Here is a 24,604-nt window from a genome sequence, read left to right on the forward strand (position 1 = left end):
TACATAACTGCACACTTTCATACAGAAACATTGATCCTATTCACCTTCTTGAAAACATTTCAGCTAGTATTAACATAAATGTGCTGTTAAATTGGCAGTGTTATACATTTTTGTTAGAGTTTACTTCTGTAACCTAAAATCAGAAAGATAAGCTGTGAAACTCATGCAGCTGATGACATAATCCTAGGATCTCGTGATGCTGAATCTCATATTTCTAGGAGTGTAGGATGGATGTTCCTTGCTGGATAATTATGCTGCCTATTGCAATATATGTTTCCTTGTTTTCATGTGGGCACTGAGATGTTCAAACCATTAAACATATATGGTATAATGAGTCCTGTGTTCCTTATTTATTCTAAAGAAGGCATTAACTTTCTATGGTTGTTTTATTGTATAATAAAGCCAACTATTCTAAGAATCTGTGATGAACATAGCAATAAGCTGTGACAATATGCATATTTACATTTAATACTGATGTCCAAATGTACATATGCGCATATAAATATGCATATATATATGTACAAACAGTCAAAGAGAGGCATATACACAAATTAAACACAACCAATTAGGATATGGCATAAATAGATTCAAAGCTTACCTGTTATGACTATGTACATGTAAAGGGAAAATCTGAGCCACAAAGACTCACAGGAAAGTAAAGCTCAATACACTCCATTGGCTCGTTACCATTATGCTCAACAGTGACAGGCTGTATGCTAAGACGGGGTACCAGCAGACATTCGCAATGACAGCTGGTTCAAAACAGAGCTTTCAAAATAGTGCAACACCCCTAACTTCCTTCCAAATCCTGGTGTTTGCCAGCACTTAACTGAGGCTGGCTCTTAAGGTCAGATGTTCAGATAGAAGTTATTTGGAAAGAATCTGCTTCTTTGGATTTGAAATGTTTATATATTCAACATACAGACTCTTCATTGCCCAAGAATTTGTATTTGAGCTAACACCTGGGTTGTGCTTCGCTATTACCTGAAAAAATTATGGACATTTCTCCCTGCTACCATGACTTATTTGCCAGAGATTGTCCTCTATCAAATTCTCCACTTTTTTGTGGGCTACATAAAATTATAGTCATACACTAGCCTTTTGTTTTTATTGGGGGAAAAAAAGGAAAAGGAAAAGGAAAAGGAAAAGGAAAAGGAAAAGGAAAAGGAAAAGGAAAAGGAAAAGGAAAAGAAAAAGAAAAAGAAAAAGAAAAAGAAAAAGAAAAAGAAAAAGAAAGTATCTCTTGAGAAATAGAAGAAAAGTACCTTCTTTTTAACATCACCTACATCACATGCACTGTATTCAGCCAATTAGGGACACAAAAAAACATAACAAACAAACAAATAAAAAATCCCCCCAAATTGGTTTGTCCTGTGTGACTTTTCCCAGCGGATGTATATAGAATCTGGAAATAAACACACTCCTCCTTTGGAAGGAAATGCAAACAGGGTTTATCTATTTGCATTTGAACTCAGTGAAAAATAACCAGGCACAAAAAGCAAGCTTGAAGATAAAGACATGAATATAAGCAAAGCAAAATTTCACCAAGCTAAATTCTGCCACACTGTTATAATTGCTACACAGAACATGAGCTAATTCATTGTTACATTGTGCTGATGAAATTGGTATGTATTACATAGGGGGCAAGTAAAGGAGCTTACACTGGGATGCTATTGACTTTGCTGAGCAGCCAGTATGTGGGGATCATGCCATGAACAACCTTGTGAAAATGAGACTGGTGAACCAACTTGGTCTTGGAAATGACTTCAGGGTGGGTAGAATAATATTTTAAAATTATGATAAATTGCAGCTGCAGAACAGGAATATTAAGTGTGTGCAGTTTACCATTTACCATATCACCTGGGGACCCCAAGCCCTAAGCGTCAGATCTTCAGAGGAATTCAGACAGCTAAACATGCTGCTCTTTGGGGATCTTCAGTACTGCCCAGAAACGCCTCCTAACAAAATCACGGAGAACCAGCTATTGGGGCTCTTCAGAAAAACATTGTTCACTCCTGGGGACCTTTCTACGTTCCCAGACTATTGACACTACTTCAACTGGAGATGCCTCTAAGGAGATGCTGAGGAGAATAGTATAAGACTGTGTTCATTTCTGGGGGAGGTATGGCTCTCTTGCAAATGAGAGACATGTGCAGCACTGCTTCCCCGCAGCACGTGTGCTTGGCTTACCAACATCCATCCCACCAGCTCCAAAGCAGCATGCAGTGTGGGCTGCACACTCTGGCTGGTGATGCTCCTGTTTGCCATCAGCCTCCCCTCCTGGATCGGGGCTGCTACCAATTGCTGAGGGGTGGCCAGGAGCAGCTCCCTCTGGTGAACCTCTTTTGTGCCTTTATCTCCCTCTTCTTGGCAGTAAGCTGACACTGGCTCCCAGCCATGGCCCTCTCGCCCTCCCCAGTGCCCAGCCTGCATGCTCAGCCAGTGCCTACTTCTCTTCCAGCAGCTGGCCCTTCTTTTCCTCCACAGCTGGCTGCTGCCCCCTACTGTGGTAATTATTATTTATTATGGATATTCAGTGTACATTATGTGTCTAGAGTCCAGTATTGTCTGAATCAGTACCAGGGTCCCACTGTGTGGGCAGAAACACGCAGCAATACAGCGTTGTTCCACTCGACTCTCACACAGGGACAAACTGAGGGGGAGGGAGTGAAGGTGACTGTTGGCACCTATTAGCACTATCTGATGTGACACATACTCTGTGTCCTGTTACATGACTCTGGCGACAGCACAGCTGAGTGCAGAACTGCTTTTTCTCCACTTTGCTATCAATAGCAGGTCTCCTGCTATTTGTGCTATCTAGCAGGAAACACTTGAGGTGTTTTCCAAGAGTCATGGTTGCTGCTCAGCCACAGCTTAGCTCCCTGTAGCTGTGAATGCAGATATTGTTTGGTGCTTGGTTGCTGTCAAGAAGTGATGCCCTTAGACCCCAGCATGGCTTAGTTGGGCATCATTTCCTTTCCTGTTTCTCTCCCCCACCCTCTTCTCCAGGACTCTCTGTTCATTCCAGACCCTTTCTGCATGTGTTTTTCTATTTGCACTTCAACCTTCTTCCCCACCTTGCCTCCCTGAACATATCACCCTCAGGTAAATACAGAACAGCTTTAATTCTCACAATTTAGTGTACAAGCAAAAGCACCTGGAAGAAGCAGCAGCTTACGTGCATTCAGAAGAATACAGAATCCTAAACATATTTCAAACACATGTACATGCGTGAGAACCAGGATCTCAGCTGTAGTGGTTAGGTTTAGCTCTGTTCAAGATGATGGAGTAATACTGTTTTGTGGCAGTTGAGGATCTGTCCCAGTATGCAAATGTAAATATCTATTTTTACAAGCCCTCCTACAGTTTGCTTTAAAAGAAAGCTTTCTTTTTAGACACTGCGAGTGTACAAGCCAGTCAGAAATGTCCCACTTTCTATATTTTGTTTAATTCCTACCTCTGACTTCCTTTGAAATCTAATGATTTCAAAGAGATAGAGTGAATTAAAGCTGAAGTAGCTTTGCCTCCAGTGCACTGAGCCTGTAGGAAATGAAAAACAAAACAAAACAACAAACAAACAACAACAACCAAAAAACAGGAGAGAAATTGAAAGCATATAAAATCATGTAAATCCAAATAATTTAAAATGTTTAATGGTAAGCAGGCTCACCAAACCTAACAAAATTCACAGTCCTATTGCTTGTGGTCTTTTTCCCTTTCAACTAGCTGCAGCAAGTTAATGTTGAGAGCAAATACTCATTTATGCAATCTTGGTATCAGAGCACTGTCTGCCATGAATCACTTTTAAAATTGTTTTGAGTTTGCATCAAATTGTTTCCTCTGCATGTTATACACATAGATACCCACACTCTGTATTTCATATGTATCTATCAAGTGGGCTTGATATGGAGTATGCAAACCTCAGAGCTTTACAAGTTTGAATCCAGGAACTGTTTCGTCCATTTTTATGATAGGAACCACATGTGGGACTTGGATTTAGATCTGGAGTAGACTCTGGATACTCTAATTTAAATACATTAGGATTTGGGATCTAGACTTTTTTATTCATAATAAAACTAGTCCTAATAACCCACTGCTCAGTGCTTACATTTCCCCTTACCAGAAAGAGGAATGTTCATGTATTTACTTTCTCTGGATTGATTTGCAATTCATTCCAGTAACACCTCATCTTCTAGATCTTTTTCTCAGTTTTATTTCTTACTATCCACTATAACAATTGTTTATTCGTGACCTCTGCAAAACATTTTGAATATTTGGAACACTTGCACATGGTCACCTTCTTCTGACAAGTCCCTATTATCCCACCATCCCTATGAAGGCCTCTCCAATGGTTTCTCAAAACATTCCAGTCATATGGAGAGGTACTTGTCCCCTGGTACCAGCCTCAGTCATTTGAAAGACTGAGGAACACCCTCATAGGGTGTTCCTGTCCAACAAATTGTCTCTTTAGCTACTGTTTGGAACTGGTTTATTGGGCTCCCTAAAACTGTGGTAAACTTCAAAGCTCTGCAATTCCCAGGATTTTCCTCATCTCCTTTTGAAGACAGGCAACATAATAGGCCTTTCCAGCCTTCTTGTGCTGCTACATTTTTCAAGGGAAGAAGGCATCCCCTTGTCAGTATCTTGGCTTTTTCTCACTTTATTTCTCCTCAGAACTCCCAGATGAACACCATCCGGTTGTGGTGATTTACTGCACTTGAGTTTCTCAAGTTACTCTACAACTTCCTCCTCAGAGACTTCAATCTGTATAAAGGCCACACTCTGATTTTCTTTGCAAAGTGCCTTTGGCACAGGAATTTCTGCACGACTCTCAGCAGCAGACATGATGCAAGAGATTCATTTAACTCCTCTGTTAGCTTGTTGCACTTGTCTCCTGACCCACTTTACACGGATTTGTGGGGATCTCTGGGGCGTTTTGGTGCATAACCCAGCATAAGATTTATATTCACCTTACAGGTGAGGCCTAGCTCTCAGCTGGTATTCTCTAGCTGCTCCACTGAAGGATGTCTCTGCACATTGCTGCAGCCACTCTCATCAAACCTTATTCAGCTGCCTTATTACACTCAGTACCACTGCTCTGCACCGCATCTGTCACAGGTGGGTTAAATGCTCGCTGATGCAAACCAGTGTTCCCCCTGGGAAGATGCTCTGAAGAGGAGCAGCTCCCTGCAAGAGCCCTCTCCTCCAACAGCATGGCAAACAGCCCCCTGGCATGCAGCAGCAGAGTGACAGGCTGAGTGTTCAGCACCACAGGATCCTAGCCCATGGGCTAGCCTTAGCAAAGCAAAGGACCATTTGGTCTTTTACCTTTGGTGAAGGAAAGTCAGAGTGCTGCGGCAATCTTTTCTCTTTCTCTTTTTCCCTCTTTCTCTTGTGTATATTTATTTGTTTCTTCCCACTCCTTTTCTGTTTAAAGAAAGACAGAAGTTGCCATACGGCCTATCCAATCTTTAATGATTATGAAGGACAGAACTACAACATTAGAAATGGGGCAAATATTCTCCATGTCCTCATTTATTCTCTGGTCACTGTAGGCTGGCCTTAAGTCCAGACATTTCAAAAGAAGGTCATTTTTATAATGTCAGCCAGAAAGCACGGGTTTGCAAACACTACTGAGCTTTGTGACATAAAACTTATTTCATTGAACTTTGATGACCATTACTTGGTCTATTTACAGAATTAGATTCCTGATTTAATTAGTATTACAAATGGCAAAGATATATATATACCTGATTTGAGATACAAGATAAATTATGCTGCCCTTTGGTATGGGATGGATAGATGTCAACTATAATAGCCTATGGCACAGGTATGGAAACTGCTTAAAAACAATTCTTTGGCTTCATCTGTCGATGAAAAGTGTTTCTGCCATGACTGGGGTGGTCCTCACTTTCAAAATGGTGGGGATTATTCTTGTTTCACTCACTTTCTTATTTCAAGTGAAGGAGAAGGAAAATCTGACATAAGACAGCTCTGTTTCTTCATTGGCTTTTGAGAGTAGATAAAAGACACTGAACTTCTTAACTTTTTTATGTTGATGTTAAATATGTCTCAGGATCCACAGTTGTAGAGATGTCAAAGTCCAGTCCAATAAATCCATATCAAGACATCAACAGGCATGTTTATGCCTAGTACATCTGTTGAAATGAATGAAAAAACAAGGCTTATAAATTTATTTGTGTCCTTAATTTCCTAAAGTTTGTGAATTTACATACAGTGCAGGATTCACTACCCCTTTCTTTTGTTGTCTTAGAATTAGCTATCTAGTTTCAGTTGAATTTTTTTCTTTCTCTGTCCTCTACATGTGACACTTCCAGATCTTACTCAGTTCAACTAGCTCATGTGGCGACGTTGGAGTGGTATATCAGATTGCTATAATAAAAATAGTTCTCCATTACTGGTAGAGTCTCTCTCTCTCTCTCTCTCTCTCTCTCTCTCTCAACTACAGAAGGAGTGCAGGTGATTGCCTTAAACCAAACCACCAAGGTGACATTATACCACTGTCAATGTCTTGGTTCATTACCATCTTTAATTTAAATCAATTTAGTGCTATACTGGTTTGATATATATATATTTTGTCTTATGCAGTAGTCTGCAGCAATAATGATGCCCCCTAAACATCCCAGTCTTAATCTTTTTTTCATTGAAATTATTTTCAGATTTTCTACTTTATATCATGTAGAGAGAAATGTTACTTTCTTGATCTCATTTTCATCAGATGAAGATGTTTTCATTTTATCTTTCAATACTTTGTCTGCATATCTTTGTCTGATATACCAGTATCCCACTTAACAGTGCATGAGCAAAATCTCAGCAAACGGCCTTGTACTCCTTACAGACGTTAGGATGCAGAGAATGAACTGATGAGACGCATCTTTTTAAGTTATTTCATCTGATATTACCAATTTTGTACAGTTATGATATTACATTGACGTAATATAACACAATACATTTTCAGATCAGTTTGAAAGCATCATTTCAATGACCAGAACAAATATAATGTTTGGATATGGCATTTATAAAATGTGCTTAGCAATATCTAAGTGAAATAATTGAAATCGTATTATACAGTACTTAAGGCAATTCCTATTTCTCTATTCTTGTAGCCTGCCTTCACACAAAATAAGTGGGTTACACAACTGTCAGGACTCAGGCTGATAATTTTTCTCATTAAAATCTGTACACTACTCTCTTTCTCTGTCGCTTTCCTCCTTCTTTAAGAGACTGAGGTTATTCTTTCTGTTTTGGGTTCTGTTTCACCTGTTGGTGGTCTGATCATCTCAAAATAAGCTTTCTGAATGCCATTGCAACACTTCACTTTCTACCTATACATAGTACTATGTGCACCACCTACTTCATGAGATTTTTGTTGGGATTTTGCAAAGTCTTGCCTGCCCACAAGACAAGACAAATGGAAGCACTACCTTATGTGTTAACCAAACTTTTACCATTCTCTATCTCTAAGGAAGCTAGACAGAATATCTTGTGTGCCTTCTCTGTGCCTTTGTACTGCCTTCTCTGCACATATCTTATAGTCCCATGTAATGACCCATATTTTTGTTTAGGATTTAAAAGAACTATTCATAGAAAAATAACAACTATCACTGACTTTTTGTGGTTATCAAACAGTGTTTTGCAGGTGAATTAACACAGATGGCATATTGTAAAGTGATAGGTGTTCTGTCAAATGGAGTAAAAACTATGTAGAAACATCCCACAACTGATAACATCTGCAGAGATGAATACCTCTTCACAGTAATCTATATGCTACTTGCTTCTGTCAGTAGTAGCTACTTTCTGGGGGAATACTACCAAGTGGAGGAAGTCCCCTGTGTTATAAACTCTACTGTTGATGCATTCTGATGATGCGAAATGAGTGATAAGTAAATATCTTTCAGTTGGTAGAAAGTGTTGAAAACAGAGATGCGCAAGAAATGAACCTTGAACATATATGAAATTGGGTTTGGTTAACATTCATCCTTCCAGTGGGGTGATTCATGTTTTTCTTGTGTCTGTGGAATTTTCATCAACAGAAGAAAATTTTGCCAAAACTATGATGATGTCAAGACCTTGACAGAAATCTGTTATTTGCTCATGCATTTGAGTGTGGACAACAGCCACAAAAAAATCTTAATTATCTATTAACTCTAGCCTCCTTCAGGTTTTAGGAATGTTCTGACATGAATTTGGATGAAGAAATGAGGTCTTAATGACAGACATACATAACTCTGTAAAGAGTTATGAAGCAAAGTTTTGGCTTGCAGTTCTCTGTTCTAGGAGGAATTTTGATTGAACTTCGGATGTGAATGTCACAGTTCAGGGCCATTTATAAAATATGAGTCTTGCAACTGGCTCTGAACATTAATGTACTTGGGGGAACCCATGACACTCTGTGTGATCTCAAGGTGGAATCTTGGAAGAGAAGTTTTTGTTCTTTTTCTCCCTGCAGATCCTTAAAAAATATGCAAATCTACGTGATCTGCTTCTCATACAAAGAGTTGCAAATTCAGCTATGGATCAAAGATTAGAGCATATGCCTGTTATTGTGGCAGCCAGTTAACCAATCCAAATGTTTAACTCTTAAAAGAAGTAGAGGGTCAGCAGCTTTCTGAATAATTGTTTCCAGACTGTCTTCTGTTGGTTGTATTTCTATATCACATTCAACTTCAATTGGCGCTGTAATTTATCTCCACTCCGCACGCTCTAACTTTACTAAATTCACGTGTTAGTATTTGAGTTACTTAGGCTTAGACAAATCCAGAACATGCTCTATGATATCATTGATTGTTCTTTTTATTATTATTATTATTTTAATTTTTTATTTTTTAACATTGCCTCATAGATTAAAGAGGAAAAAAACAGTGCCATTCAGACACCTGCCTCTGGCCTTGATGTACTTAAGTGCAGAAACCGGGCCAAAAAAGACTCAAAAATAAATCAAGTCAGGATGTGTACTAACTTTCTGGTAAGTTTATCTTCTCTTGGGTATTGACAGTGTAAAGAGGGGGTGTTTTGCTGACAGCCATGGTTGCCAGGGTAGTGCAACATTGTGGGAATATATTTCTTCACCGGATATTACTGTGTTTTCCTTTCTCTCAGTCTTTCATTGTCTTTCTGAAGAAAAACATTTTAGGGTGCTCTAACTGTGTCCTTTGTCCCATTCCAGTGGGTACCACCTCACCTTTGAAAAGGAATCTTGTGTTACTGTCAGCAGAACCAGCCATACCTTCAGTGCTTCCTCCTAGAGAGATATTGATTGTGGTCTACTGCATGCTCTCACACAGTCTCAGTCCACTTCACCATCTTTCTGCTATCTCATGAAGTCACATACCAACCAGCTGTTGTCTAAAATGGTGGTGAAGATAATGCAAGGATTTTACTTTTAGCTGATGTTAAGCTGAAAAATAAAACACATTCCAGCTTGGTTCATATTCTAGTTTTGGTCTGGGCTATTCAATGTCAGTCAGTCCTACTTCATCAAATAACCACACCTTAAGGTCAATATTTTCCCCAAGTGACACTTGGTTTTGAGTAATGGTGCAATGTGTGAGTTTAAACTGGAAAGGGCCAAGGAGATGAAATGGTTAAGGACATACTGTAGACCCTTAGCCTCTCCTCAGAAGGAATGATAAACACCTCTCCTTAAACAGGTCTACCTTCCTACACCTTTCTGAGGAGACTTAATGGAGAGTGCTATTTATTATGTGTTGGGATGTAGGTAGGGAATGTTTTCCACCATTTAAAAAAATAAAATCCAGAATTTATGGGAGTTTGAAAAGCAATTTCCTTTTAAGGTGCAAATTCCTAATTTGCCACATAAAAGTACAGGAATTAAGTGCTAAATCCTTCTTTGCCAGTGAGACCTGTGAAAGGAGGTATGAAAAAAGAGTTACTGTTAGGTTTCTATTCATGTCTCCTGAAAGCCAATGTATGCAAACGTGCACTGAAACAGCTCTGATTTTTTCAAAGCCTTCCTGCCGTTTTGACTGACTTAAAAAATGAACCCTTGTCCAGTTTTATTTGTGTGGTGTGTTCGGATTTTGTTCTGCTCGTACTGTATCACTTTTCTCTCCTCACCATTAATCTTCCATGAATGTTCCCCAGGGCACAGTTCTCCCTTTTCTGCATGGAGAGTTTCTATTGAAATTAATGGACATTCTTCTTGTGGGTGGAGGGAAGAATACACCCTTATATCAGCCTTGCTGCAAGAGAAGATTATTCATTGAAAGGAAGTATTAGTCTCACTCCTGAAAGTCCAGGTTCCACTCAGGCAGATTATAGTGTGAGATCCCAACAGAAGGTCTAGTACAGAAGAGAGAACTGCTCATGCAAAATCAAAACAAAAGCCAAAAGGCTTTTTAAATGTTGAAACAAAACTAAGGGAAACTCAATGGCTGTACTCTCCAGTGAAATGTACTGTCCCAAACCTTGTTTTAAGGTAGGTCAATACATTGGAATATGGTGCAGTGAAGGTATCTTCTAAGCTACCTGTAGAACCAGGCACAGTCAGGAGAACAGAATGGCGCCCAGGCTAGTTTGATCTGCAAAGAAGTGTTGCAGATTGACCAGGATGCTGGACCACACAAATAAGGGTATATTGTGTTGTGCAGATGTATCACCTCATTTGGAATATGGGTTTGGGAGCTTGGGCATCTTTAGCACAGTCATGCATTGCACAATGTAGACATGCTAATAAGTCTCGTTCCCTTTAGAGGCTTAAATGGAAAAGTCTTATGTTCCTTCACAGAGAAGCCTTTAATGAATTAAAGAGGGTGTTGACAACCTTCAAGAGGAACTGCATAAATTCTCATAAGAAGGATAGTAGCTGCAATGTGAGGTCTTGAAGCAGGCGGATGACCTTATAAATGTACTGCAGTATCTAAGTTTAGTAAAACAAACACGCTATATTTAAGTAGGCTATGGAAAGGTAAATATGCTCCAGAAATGGCCCTAAGAAGTTCATCTTACAGTAATGTTACTGTCATATTTTGGACATATCATTTCTGTAGATACTATATTCTAAAGATAGGAGACAGAATTTAATATGCACAAGAGAAAGCTAAATTGAGGATAGGAATCCCTCTTTCCTAAAATATGTTTTCAGGAATGGACGTCCACCTTGTAACCCAAAAAGAGAGCTCGTCTAAGCAAGCATCATATGGATGTGCTAGGCTACTCTTTTTTTTTTTTTTTTAATTCTTTGGGTTATTTCACAGGGGAGACCTACTTGCAAAGATAACTCCTTCCACCATGCCTGTTTACTTCCCATGATGCCTCATTCTGTGCAATGATGGAAGGGATGTTAAAAGTTGGAGAACAACAGTGCTGGACAAAAAAGGATTTCTTGTTTGTTTGTGGTTTGTGAAGCCTTGATTGTTTAATTGATGTGCCAGTTACATTTGGATTTTCAGCTGCAGCAACCAATGTGTTTTTATGTTTAAATTTGATTTGAATGTCCCTGACAAAGCTCTTCATTTCTTGTGTATTTATATTTTGGTTGAAGATTACGCAAATATATGGTTATTACTTTAAACAGTGCTCTATCTGCTCCTTCCACCAAACCTGGAACACTTGCTTTAAGATTAGCCTTGTCAAATTTGCTTAAAGTGACCAGGCAAATATATACAACTAATTTTGTTATAGGCAAAATTAACTAATGCTCTTTTTCATGGTGAGATGCTGTAATGATTTTATATAGCAGTCAAACTATTTAAATACTAATGCTGCCTTCATGCTGTAATCACCATTCCAGTCAGATGTCAGTTTTAGTAGCCTATAGGGAATTCCATCCCTTAATTATTCTTCAATACACAAACCAAGCATTCTTTAATTGGTGTAAATTGAACAGTGTTCCAACGCAAACAAGGAGAGGACAAACTAATCAATGATTCTGTGCATGTCTATTGGAAAGCTATTGCCATTAGATCAAGTAACAAATCCTTGACTCCATTAGCTTCAGAGAGAGGAATGGTGGGGGAAAAATACTGTTAATGCTACTCCTTGTTATCAATCTGTAGTGGGAAACATGAAGCAAATCATATAGTGAAAGTCCAACTTTATTTGAAAGTACTCATGGAAATTTAAAATATGAAGATATTCTGACTTCAGAATTCCCAGTCATATGTCTTTGATGGGGGTTTGTCTGGAAACAATGTGTTTTTATCCTGCTGCCTCTAGTCATGTGGCCTGTTTTTTATTTTTCCTTTTTAAATAAATGACTCTTGAATGATAACATAACTTTTTCAACTTGTCAGGATTTTTTTTGGTGAATTTTCTTGCTCTCTCAGGCTACGCTCCATACATTCATATGTATTCACTACTGCAGCACAACATAAATTGGGTGGCTCTCCCGTCTCTTTTTTTAATATGATCTGAAATAAAGGTGCTATATTTAAGAAACAGATGAAAAATCCGTCTCATAAATGTGTCACACTCACTTTTCATTCTTGTCTCTTTTTATCAATTCTCTAAAACTGATTATTTATCACTGGAGAGGGAAGAAAAAAAAAGTAAAAGGCCCATTACAAACCTCTGGCCCAGATCTGCCAGTCTTACAGTTTTAGTTAGTGTGGAAAGCGAAACTCTTCTGGAAAGAAATATACTGGCTATGGATGTTCACTTTTTAATCTATTTGTTTTTGATATAATATGCTATTTACTGTTTAAGAACCTTTCATGTTGGTTTAAATTGAAGTTTTTAAAACCAGTCTAGCATAAAAAGCTCTAAGTGACATAGACTTGGTGGAGAAATAAAGCATCTTCTACAGACAGCCTTTGTTCAGTACATTATAGTTGAAAGAAGCGTAGAACAGGCTCAGTAGATAACCTACCTTCTTAAAACAAGAGGGCTTCTAATTTCCACATGTTGTAATCACAGTCACATTACTTTGCTCTCTGTGCTAGACCCCTCAGGGCTGGCTCTAGGTTTTGCTGTGAAGTCACATGTGTGGGGCCTGAGGCACTTTTCCATGATGCCTGCAGCCGGGGATCATAGGATCTTTCTTTCTTTTTCTTTCTTTTTCTTTCTTTTTCTTTCTTTTTCTTTCTTTATTTTTCTTTCTTTTTCTTTCTTTTCCTTTCTTTTCCTTTCTTTCTTTCTTTTCCGTTCTTTCTTTCTTTTTCCTTCCTTCCTTCCTTCCTTCCTTCCTTCCTTCCTTCCTTCCTTCCTTCCTTCCTTCCTTCCTTCCTTCCTTCCTTCCTTCCTTCCTTCCTTCCTTCCTTCCTTCCTTCCTTCCTTCCTTCCTTCCTTCCTTCCTTCCTTCCTTCCTTCCTTCTTTAGGTTACCTGAAGGTTACCTGAAGTTGGAAAGAACCATTTGCAGTCATATCTTAAATATGGTTTGTGCCATAAGAAAAGGCTAAGGTTTGTCATCTTATTTTTCTGAAAAAAATAGCAAGCAAGGCATTTTAATTTTGGTTTCTCATTCAAAGAAAAGGCCCAGATTGCCAGGAAAGTTTCAGTTGAATAATTATTTTGACACCTTTATATTCTAGGCATAACTAGCCTTCAAAGCCCATATTCAAACTGCACACAGATCATGCCCTTCAAAACAGATGACGGGAAAAACAAACACTCACCAGACCTACACCATTGCTTGGCACTCCTAAAGGAAATGCTTTTTTGATCTCCACAAGGAAATACAACATCTCCATTTTGCAGGATAAGGAAAATCTGTTGGTTCCCAAGAATGACAGAAAGAGAAAGAGAAAAATACACTATATGGTGATGCAGGATGTGGTGTTATTCCCTGTTTTAGACAAAGAGAGAATTATAGTATACAAGTAGCCAAGAGGAGTGAAGCTAGCAGAAGGCTTTTGTAAAACAGCTAGATTATTTAGTATTCTCATATCAGTGTAAACAGATAAAAAAGATAATAAAATATCTTGAAATATCTTAATTTTAGTGTGCGACAATATTTTAGAATCATTTGTAGCTTACTGTGTACTTTAACACTTATGTAAACTCTTCAAGAGGTCATTTAGGTTTGAAAGATTTGCTTTACACAGTATGACCTTTGAAATTTGTTATCATTATTTTTTAATTTAAAAGTGATTTGATTTATTAATATGTATATATATATATATTTATTTTTCATGTAACTAACAGATACTATCTGGAAAAAAATAATCATCCCTACTTAAGGTTGCATTAATCCAGTTGCACTGTATGTATCTTTCTGTAACTGCTATTACACTAATGCTGAGACAGAGTCTAATATTGCTTTGCCTTGTACCTCTCTGCTTGGTCACAGTTGTTGTGACTCTGATCCTAAAAGCTGATGAATAAATCTCAACTTCCAGCGAGAAGTTCTGGCATATTGCCTTCCTTTCTTTTATAATATGTAATGCCTGCTTACTAATCACTGAAATTGTTTATTAATTTCTCCCCCTTCCAACCCCCCCAATTTTAATGAGATAACCTTTGAGCATACATACCATTCTGTCTCACTGTTGTTGAGTTGTCCTGTAGAAAAACCACATCTTCAATTGCTACCATTCATAATGGCAGCTGTGGTGGGCATTCATAATATGTTTCTTTCCTTAGATTCATTCAAAAGTTTATTTTATACTTCCACACAAGTGGGAGTTGCATCATCTTCTTCAAGTCAATTAAAAATATCAGAGTAATAACTAGAGTAGTAACTGATAACAAATTGTTGTCAGCCAGAATCTATATTTATGTTACTTTGGACAGTAGTTTGTTTAACTAACTTTCAAAGATTTTTAGTGAGAGGGGCTCCAAACTCTCTACAAATAGAAAGACTATGAGTGTCTGACTTGAATCTCCCTGGTAGCATATATAGGTTTGCTACCTTCAGTTGTTTCTTTGTAGGCCTCAAACACAAACTCATCCTTGACTTTGCAGATTTTTTTTTTTTTTATTTTTTTTTCAGATTTGAAGTCTTTGTTTATATCCACTTTCATTTGTTTATTCTTGAGATGAAATCATCCCAGTCCAGTCCAGATTTTATTGCAGGTCATATTTTCCAGACTTCTGATCACTCCTACTCCAAACCTTTGGACAGTCTCTGTAAGCTGCATCTTTCTTAAAATGTGGTGCTTTAACTGGGCCCATGACAGTGCCCAGCTGAGCAGCTTGAACATTGTCCATGTCTTACAAGGATACTTCTGTCTGCAGAGTTCCCAACAGCTTTGCTCTCTTGTATCCAGTTACATTTCTGATTTTCTTTACCACAACTCTGGAGAGAAAGAGATTCTCTCTCATTCAGAATGAAACTTATGCCTTGTGCCATTCTCTCATCTTTTGAAACTTTAAAAATTTTTCAGACTCCGCTTAAGATGGAAAGAGGGTCCTGGGGTTAATCCTCTGGGAAAGATTGGAAACAAAGCTTTGTCTGCATAAGTGGGGCAGGTGATCTTGACTCCATACAATATTTTCTTTTGCTTTTCTTTCCAGAATGGAAATATCCTAAAAATGCAATATTTTTATTATTTTTCTTTCCTGAATTCTTTTCATGTAGCTATTGGAATTCGTAATTTAAGAAAGAGTGATGTAAATATATAATTTGAATGAAAAATCAAATATAAAAAATGAAATATTGTGGCTTTCAATCTTTTTTAATTATCATTTTGTCCAAAACTACTTACACAATTAAGCAGAAGAAAAAATGCAGATTATCATGGGCAGTTTAAGATTTAATTTTAAAATGAGTAAAAATTTTGTAAGGAAAAAACCTCACTTGATTCCACAGTGGATTCTCTCCTTCTTGACTTAAATCAATCAAGCAAATAAACCATTAGCAAATTTTAATATAAGTTCATTACCTACATAAATTCTTTTAGATTTTATATCAGGCTAGGTACTTGGGTTTGTTTACAACTGCATATTTGGAATATTTTCTAAAAAATTGTGTGATTTTAATCAGAGAAAACTTAAGACTTAAAGGCCTCACTCCCTTAAAGTCAACAGAAAACTCCCATGAGCTTCTGCTGGGAAGGACTGAGCCTTTAATCTGTGTTTGTTTAATATTAAAGTCCCTGAGATAGGCCGGTAGATAGGTTTCTTTGAGCCACACTTGTAGCAATATTAAGCGTGTTTTTCTTTCTGATATACCCTGTTTTTTTTAGACTACTTAAGCAGGTACTAATGACTTTGCTACCACAGTCTGCTCCTGACCCTCTGGTTTGTCTTTCTGTTCTGCATCCATGAAGACAGCTAAACATTTTGCAGCAGAAGTGTGAAAAAAATATATATTTTTAAATGAGTGGTTCATCATTACTCTTCTGTTCTCTTATTCCATTAAATTCCATCACACATGATCATTTCTGAACAAACATTTGCAGTCAATATTTGCTAAAAAAGTCCAACTCAGCCTAGTAAATAAAGCATTAGAAAACATAATTTTGTTCCTTCACCCAGCTAAATCCATTAAGACTTTAACATAAGTAAAAACTAAAGACAAAGGGAATTTCGTAAAACATGAAGGCCTGTAGCACATTTGCATTTTGAAATTAATTGCTGACCTAATTATTTGTCAGTAGAAGGATAAGTTAATCAAATATAACATTCAGTAAAGCTTCTAAACACCCACAGGATTTTCTCCCCCAGAGTAAAGTGTCATAGTGGTCCAGTTTGACAATCCATTCTCACTGTCATCTTGTGACCAAAGAAAGACTATCTGGGAAATGGTACCATATGGAGACACAAGAGAAAATGAAATACTTAGATCTCCTGTACAAAGGCACGATAAGCTAACAATCACCAGAGGAAGTCAGGAATGACAAAGCTTTGAAAAAAAAGAAATACTCTGCCTTTCAAATCCATTTAGATTTACTTTTATACTCTCTCCAATTTGGACTAAAATACTCTGATATTAAATATGCATTTGTAACAGAAAGCAAACATATTGTGTAATGTTTCATTTCTAGCATAACTCTAGATCTACTTAGCATCAAATTGATGGAAAGGCCCATATTTATAGACAAGACTGGGACCTTTTCTTCTTCATCCTAGGGAAACAGACTGTTATCCACAAATAATATGTGGCAACAAACCACTTCATGACTTGAGGCAAAGGATGCACAGTTTTATTTCAAAACACACTCGGAAACATAATCTGATGAAACTATCAGGTAATGTGACCAATGTATTATTTTCAAAAGGCACACCTAGACATTTGAGTTAGAAATACCTCATCAGTAGTAGTATGAACAACTTCATTGCTTCTCTTATTATAGTACTGCCTCTCTCCTGTCATCTGCTGGCAATGGCAACCCACAGTAAAGGATGTTTTTCTGATCATTTTGCACTCATTAAATACAGCTGTCACAATAGCGGATGCGAGAATGCATACAAAACTTTTATGCCATGTCAAAATAAAGCAGAAACATTTTAAAAAGATCTGAAACCTTTGAAGCCTTTTCTTGAGAAATATTGAAATATTGCTTTTTGTTGTTGTTTTCGACAATTGAAATTGTTCCACAGCGGCACACATTAAAACTCACTGCAGAACAAAACATCATCCATCAAAATTAAAAAAAAAACTAAAACAAAGATAAAAAAAATCAACAAACCCAACCTCTAAGAAGCCCAAAGTGTTTGGTTTCTGAGAGTCTGAATTTGTGGTTCATCACCTGACTTCTGGGGCTGAACACACATCAAATTCCAAAATCTCAAGGGAACTGACATTTACTTCTGGACCATGGATGAAATCTGCCCCATAAAGCTTCCAGCTGAACAAAAAAACATCTTACCCAAATTCATTATGGGAACCTAAGCGTGTCTCTATGAGATACAGTAACTCTACAATTAGTGTGTGGAGATGCACTCAGCTGCAGTGCTCTATCTGACTTGCTTCCTTTTCATGCAAGTCTTTCCTACTCTGTCTACTTTTCTTTTTTTTTATCATCTTGTGTATTACTTTACCTGTGTTGAAGACACTTTTCTGAGATAAAAGAAAGAAAACTGTGATGCCCTTGGCTTTGGGAAAAATAGAAAGATGACATGGGTTTTTCACCATGACTGTATCCACCTAGAGAAGTGGTTATGGTGAATAGGCACAGTGAAAGCTTGCCAGAATTTGTAATTGAGAATATTAACATAGAGAAGGACATTGCTGAACTCTTAGTTATCCCTATGTGCCACTACCATTCTTTGCTTGGCTTGTCCCAAGCTGTCTGAGTTTCTAACTAGCTTGTGTTTACTGGATTTTAGAAAACTTTCGCGGTTGGCACTAGGAGCCATAAATCTCAATCATGGTAAACTGTGTACACAGCTATGGTTGTAGGATCAAGTCCTGATGGACTTAACCACGTGGGGAGAAGTCACAAGGGAGTGAATACCAGGAGAAAATACAGCCAGAGGAAATCTCAGCATGTAGGTTATGGATGAGTACGAACAGAAATAAAGATAAAGATGAAGAATATGTCATGCCATAAAGGAAAGCAGGAAGTCAGAGAGAATTCAGTTAAAGGGCACAGGCTGTGAAACAGAAGAACAGAGGAAAAAGGGAAGCTTGAAGAATATGAGAAAGAGAGAATGTGGCAGAGGATAAGAGAGAAGTTCTTATGGCAGAAAGGAAGGGAAGGATATACATGTAAGAAGGAGAGGAAAAATAGCAGTAGAATGGTAGAATGGCTGCTGGCCCTCTGACTTCCCTTAAAAAGTGGGAAAAACTTTAAGTTGCTATGAAGGGGAGACAAAAAGCATGAAACATCCATAAGCGACATCCATCTCCCCTTGCATGTATCCATGCCTTCTCATTGGCTTGTAGAGAGTGATTTTTCTCTCAACATCAGAGCCCTCCAGGATGCCCTGCTGTTGCCCTGGTTGCTCCCAGCCCTCCCCACTAGGACTTATCTTCACAGCTTCCATCCCGTGCCAGGACAGTGCCCTCGAGTTTGTGGCCAGCTCCTGTCCTTTGGCTTTCAGAAGTCATTTTCAGACTGGACCACATTCTTAAAATCTGCCCTTCAGGGCAAGTATAATCCCAGATCTATCTTAAAGGTCAAGTCCTCCAGGTTTTACACAGTTTTGACTCATCTGCACCTTCCAGAGATTTCAAAAAGCCTTCAGCCCAGATAAGGAAGGGCAGGACTGGGGGTCCACAGATTTCCAATATGAAAAGCGACTTCACTTTCAGATAGCTTTACCGTACCTGTTTTAAGGTTTCACTGTTCTATTTCTCTCATTGAAATACATGGAGGGATCTGTACATCAAATACATAAAAGATTTGACTTTTAATTCCTACCATGTATTTTGGTAAGAGGAATTAAATGTCAAAACACAAAAGCAATTATACACTTAATGGTAAAAAACATATAATCAAGTCATTTTTTTTATTTTCAAATTGCAGGGATTGAAATAAAAGGGCAAGAGGGTCTTACTTTGACATTATATGAGATGGAAAGGCACATTTGTATCCTTTTGTACCTTTTACAAAATGAATACGCCTGTAATCAGACCCATTCATTTTGAAAAGGAGATTGTGCTTTAGATCTATGGCATATTTGTGAGGGTGTTGAGAAAGTATCTAAGTAAAATGTGCCATAGGAAATCAACTCTGGGCAAATGCAGTTATTCTTCATGATGATATACAACTAGTTTGGCATAACGCTTGGGGTGAAACAAAGCCTGCTGGTACAGAAGAGTCATCGCTACATATTTTACTCACTATTGCTCCAACAAAGTTGGCAACTTTTTCTAGCTCAGGAAGTCCCTGAGCTATGAACTGCTGGGGGCTGGGAGAGTGATGTGGGGCACTCAGTTGTGAGATTTCCTCCTTCTCTTCTCTAGCCATTTGAGGATGGAAACTGTTGGAGTTAAGACGCACATTCTTAGATCTACCTTCGTCTGAACATTTTTTATGTTCCTTTGCTCTATGTACCCAGCAAATTTAAAAGGGGAAAAAAGGCATCATGTCATGTTGTTGTGTCTATATTCTGTGCTATTAGAAACATTAATCCCTAGTGCAGTGAACCATTGCTCCTACAGTGAGCCTTTTAGGCACCTCTACTTTATATATTGGCAGCAGTATAGCACAGTGTATATGGTTGTTTGTCCCACAGACCTAGCAAACCAGTCATCCAGACTAGGTGTAGGAGACAGTGTGTCATAGCTCTCTCTGTCCTGAGCAGGTAGGTGAGTTTCCTTCCCAGATGTAAGGAAAGCAGCCTGGTCTAACATTTCTATATTGCAAGTCCTTATATAGCTGGAAAATAGGTTGAAAGGACAGAAGTGGACTTCTATGAGCTTAGTGACAACATAGCCCTGGGATGGTGCTTTTCTACTTCTGCAGCAGTTTATGAGGGAATAGAAGTCCTATTAATGATAAATATTGCTACATGAATTCCATATGACAATTGTTTACGCTCAGCATCAATCTCTGTAAACCACTGGATCAAATTCCTTTTTATCGCTGCAAAATCTATGAACATCTCTACCAGAAGCATGCTAGATGCAAGGTGTGGGACCATTTTTCCATCCCATGGATTAGTTTACTCAGATGACCACAGATTCTTGGGTCTGATTCCTACTCACAATGAAATTGCATTCCTGAATCTGTGCAAGAAGACCCAAAATTAATATGAAGGTACCTGCTATCTAAGTAAAGATATGCAGTTGAGTGCCTTTAACAGAAGCTAGAAGAAAGCTCCCAAAATACAAATCTGAAAACACAACCTGAAATGCCCCAGAAAAGAAATTTAACCTGAATTACCTATCAGCCTACAGTTTTGTAATTCTAAAAAGGAAATATTTCTGTGGAGTGTGGTGATTCCGTGTACACATAGAGAGATGGCACCCTGCTTAAAGCTTATCCAGGTAGGCAACTTACAGGAAGGGTGCATTTTCAATGGAAATACACAAGTAACCTCTTCCAGAGTAAAAGTAGATTCTATACTATGGAGTTGGGCCAACTAGAGTGCTATTTTAGTATAAGCTCTAATTCTTGACTTTTGATATTCAGTTTGACATATTTTATTTATACTTACTTTTGTGCTTTCACTCTGTCTTTTGTGTAATGGCAATATAACAATCTAAAAACCAAGTAAATGAAAACACACACACACAAACAAGTAAAAATAATCAGTTGAAGAAACATGAGAACATCAGTCAGTTCATTTTTTGGAGATCCTCTTGGAGCACTTCAGAGGCAAATGTGTCTATAGAGTTCTTAAAAAATAATAGAAGATTTTTAGCGAATATTTTGTATGTATATTTTATGCCTAAGAAATGATAAAACATCTAGTTTGCATGCCAATGCACTATTATATATCTATATTTAGCTTTCACTTCTAGTGGGTGTTATCTGCTAATGTGTATTTCAGGGAAGTTTGGAAATCTAATGTTAAAACATGATATTTTTCACCTTCTGAAAAGAATGGGATTTTGATAACAAAAGAAGCAAAAAAAAAAAAAACCAAAAAACCAACAACCTGCTAAATGGTACTTACTGAGAAAGAAGATTCTCTCTACTAGGGAGAAAGAGCCATCAAACTTTTAAATCCTCCTTGCACTACTTGCAGGCTTGCATTTCTTAAAAAAAATCAAACACCCTGCCACCTCCACAACAACCTCCCCCCCCCCTTTTTTTTTTTTTTGTGTACAAAAGTTCTTTTCTCTCAAATTAAGAGAATTGTGTTGACTCTCATCATGCTGAGTTTCTCCACAAGAGGAATGTAATGCCTAGTGTAGGAAGTTGCTGAAAACATATTTTATGATCGACATTTTCTGTCACCCTTTGCCATCATGGCATACATTTTCCTGTCACATAATATACGGTAATTATATGGATTTTCCTCTTTCCAAATCAGAGGAATATTTCCTTACTTGAATGGAGGGGACATAGACTACTAGTCAACCTAAAAATCCTGTTAGCATTACATCTCCGCACAAATAAAGAATTTGGATCAGTGCCTTGTTAGATCACCTCTATTTCTAGCTCGCTGAGTAAAAAGAGCATTTTTTTTACAGCCTAGTTTGATAAGTAAAAGGTGTCTTTCTCACCTGCTTGCACTCTGAATTGTCACTATCGTGCTTTGTTCCTTTGCATGCAGCTGTTGTCAGCTTCCGAGTCACAGAACCACTTGCAGGAACGGCTCAGGAGAGTTTTGGAAGAAAGGAGAGGGAAAAAAGGAGCTGCATTTTTATTTAACAGAAGAAGGAGAATATAAAGAAAAGAAAGGTGTTCTCAAGAATGTAGCCTGCAGCCTTGTCAGGTAGCATTTCTTTAGATGTTTTTTTTTTTCTCCCCTTTCCCACCCCAAGATCTCTCTTCATCATTTTTTTAAACATCTCTTCTGGGACAGGGACATGAAAGTGAATTGTGGGTCAAAGGCAAGAATTAGGGGTTGCCGAGGCAGCTTTCTGATGACTTTACTTTATCTTTGTGTCCAAGCTTTTGCCAGTCAGCAGGTACCGCAGGTTATCCATTCCAGTCACATCATTTTCTGCTTGATGACAAGCATCACACCTTCATCCATCACATTTACATTTCAAACTGCCATGCAGCTCTATTGATTAATTATTTAGCAGCTCTTGGCCACTTGTGAGTGTTTCTGTGCTCACGTTTCACAGAGAAGGTCCATTCTTTTTATTTGTGTGCAGTTTTGTAAAACAGAAAAAGTACGTAAAGCCTTTAGCATACATACCCCCATGTGTGCATGCTAATATGTGCACATGCATATGTGTGTGCATATTTACATGTGTGTTTGTGTGTGCGCACCAGTACAATTAAATACACACAAGGAGCAGGAGCAGGTAAGCTGATCAATAAGCACATGCTCACACTGATAATAGATTTCTGAGTTTTCAGAGCCCCAAACAGCCGATCAATGAGACCTTGCAGGTGTGCTGAAGCTGGGAATTGTATCAGCTACATCATGCTCCCTGCAGACCAGTGGGAAGCTCACACATCATCCTCTGGGCTCTGTCACTCAGAACAAAAGCAGGTGAAAGGCTTTTGCAGGTGCTTGATAATATTTACATTATTTCCACATCACAGACAGGAAAGGGTAGCCTCTAAGCAGGAATCAGGGGGATCTGGTTCTTCCTAGGTCTGTGCTTGCCCAAGCAAATCACTTCATCTTTCTTTTCCTCAGATCTTTTTTTGTGAAATGGAAATCCAGTGGTATCTGGAAAATAAATCCACTACTCTGATGAGAAAGCTGGCTACCCTAAGAGGTAAGTAGTTTTTGTGACCATGTGGATAGCTGGCTATCTGCTAACCCTCATTATTTACTTCTCTGCATTAATTTATTCCAATTTAATAATATATATATATTTAAGTGGGTATTCATAAGGTAAAATTCTAGGGTGAAGAAAAGAATCTGTGAGATAATCTGTTCCTGGAGTACTGTTATCATTATCACTTGGTGATACTGTCTCTTTGTCTCTCACAACTAGTTCTCCACACTGCTCTTTGATATTCATAACTGCTTGCACAAAGATAGGTGTTTTTGGAAGGAACACCTTCAAGAAAGATACAAGATGAAGTAGGCAGTCATGTTTTCAATAAGGATCTTGAAAAATATCTTCACCAAAAAAAATCTTGAAAAAATGGCCACAAGTTGCGCCTGGAGAGATTTAGATTAGCTATGAGGAAAATCTTCTCTCAAAATGTGGTCAGGCAGTAGAATGGCCTGCCCAGGGCGGTGGTGGAGTCACTGTCCCTGGTGGTGTTCAAGAAGGGCCTGGACAAGGTGCTATGTGACATGATTTAATAGCTTAGTGGGTAGTATTGGTGATAGGAGGATGGTTGGACTAGATGATCTTGTAGGTCCTTTCCAACCTTGTGTTTCTATGATTTTTTCTATGATTTTCTGTCTTATGATGTTAATGACTTTGTGTCTTTACATTGGAGCTGGAAGAGAGGTCCTCTTGCATTTTAATATAAAGATAAGCATTTGGATCTGTTTTAACAGTTTTTATTTGTTACAAATTTATTATGGATATAAACCAACAAATATAAACAGGGTGATTATTTTCTTCAGCCATTCATTTTCAATAATTTCTGAGTTATGCAAAGCCTATTAAAATCAAAGGGAGTATGTACGTTAACTTAATAGGCTCTGTATTAGACCCTTGAAGAGGAGGGACCACATGGTCCTTATTGCTACATCTCTTGCATTTCTGTCATTGTCCTTCAAATTATAAAAGAAAATGTAATGTTCTGACTTTTTTAATGGATGGGATTTGTGCCAGTGTTGAGCTCATTGTTTGAATCTTATTAGGTTAGGGTTGGTCATTTTTTAATTTTTTTTTAATTTTATTTTTTCCTGTCAAAATTACTTGGTTTATTATAAAGTACATTGGCAAGTTGTACAAGACAAATGAATATTCTATTTATATATTTACAACAAAATGTTACAGTGTTCACAGAATCACAGATAATACGCTAAGCAAAGGGTTTTATTAATGATGTTAATACAATATTTAACACAAAGGGAAAAACTGGCTCAATTCTATGGAGAGGACTGGAGGAAAAAATGTCAGCTGTGTCTCAGCCCTCACCTGTGGTGGAGAATTTGGGTGTTTGGTCAAATATAATCTCCACCTCTGATCCCAGTTAAAGGAAATATTAAATACATACATATATATGTATATATATATATATATATATATA

General features: G+C 37.9%; 2 long non-coding RNA genes across 10 annotated transcripts in view; one reads left to right on the forward strand and one right to left on the reverse strand.

Annotated features, from left to right (window-relative positions):
- Window positions 1–24,604, forward strand: part of LOC137855580 (uncharacterized) — a 64,750-nt gene that overhangs the window by 38,898 nt on the left and 1,248 nt on the right. For 3 of the 8 annotated variants that reach the window (XR_011095809.1, XR_011095807.1, XR_011095814.1), the window contains exons 5-6: window positions 8,864–8,986; window positions 9,188–11,231. This is a non-coding gene — a long non-coding RNA (uncharacterized lncRNA). The other 5 variants (XR_011095813.1, XR_011095808.1, XR_011095812.1 and 2 more) reach the window with 5 other exon arrangements.
- LOC137855605 (uncharacterized) lies at window positions 210–14,595 on the reverse strand. Of its 2 annotated transcripts, XR_011095823.1 has the most exons (4): window positions 14,456–14,595; window positions 13,598–13,691; window positions 12,851–13,315; window positions 210–6,158 (listed from the first exon to the last, which is right to left on the reverse strand). It is a non-coding gene; the product is annotated as an uncharacterized lncRNA (long non-coding RNA). The 2 variants fall into 2 exon arrangements; XR_011095829.1 differs by lacking the exon at window positions 12,851–13,315.

Source organism: Anas acuta, chromosome 1 (genome assembly GCF_963932015.1).
Source record: "Anas acuta chromosome 1, bAnaAcu1.1, whole genome shotgun sequence".
Classification (NCBI taxonomy): domain Eukaryota; kingdom Metazoa; phylum Chordata; class Aves; order Anseriformes; family Anatidae; genus Anas; species Anas acuta.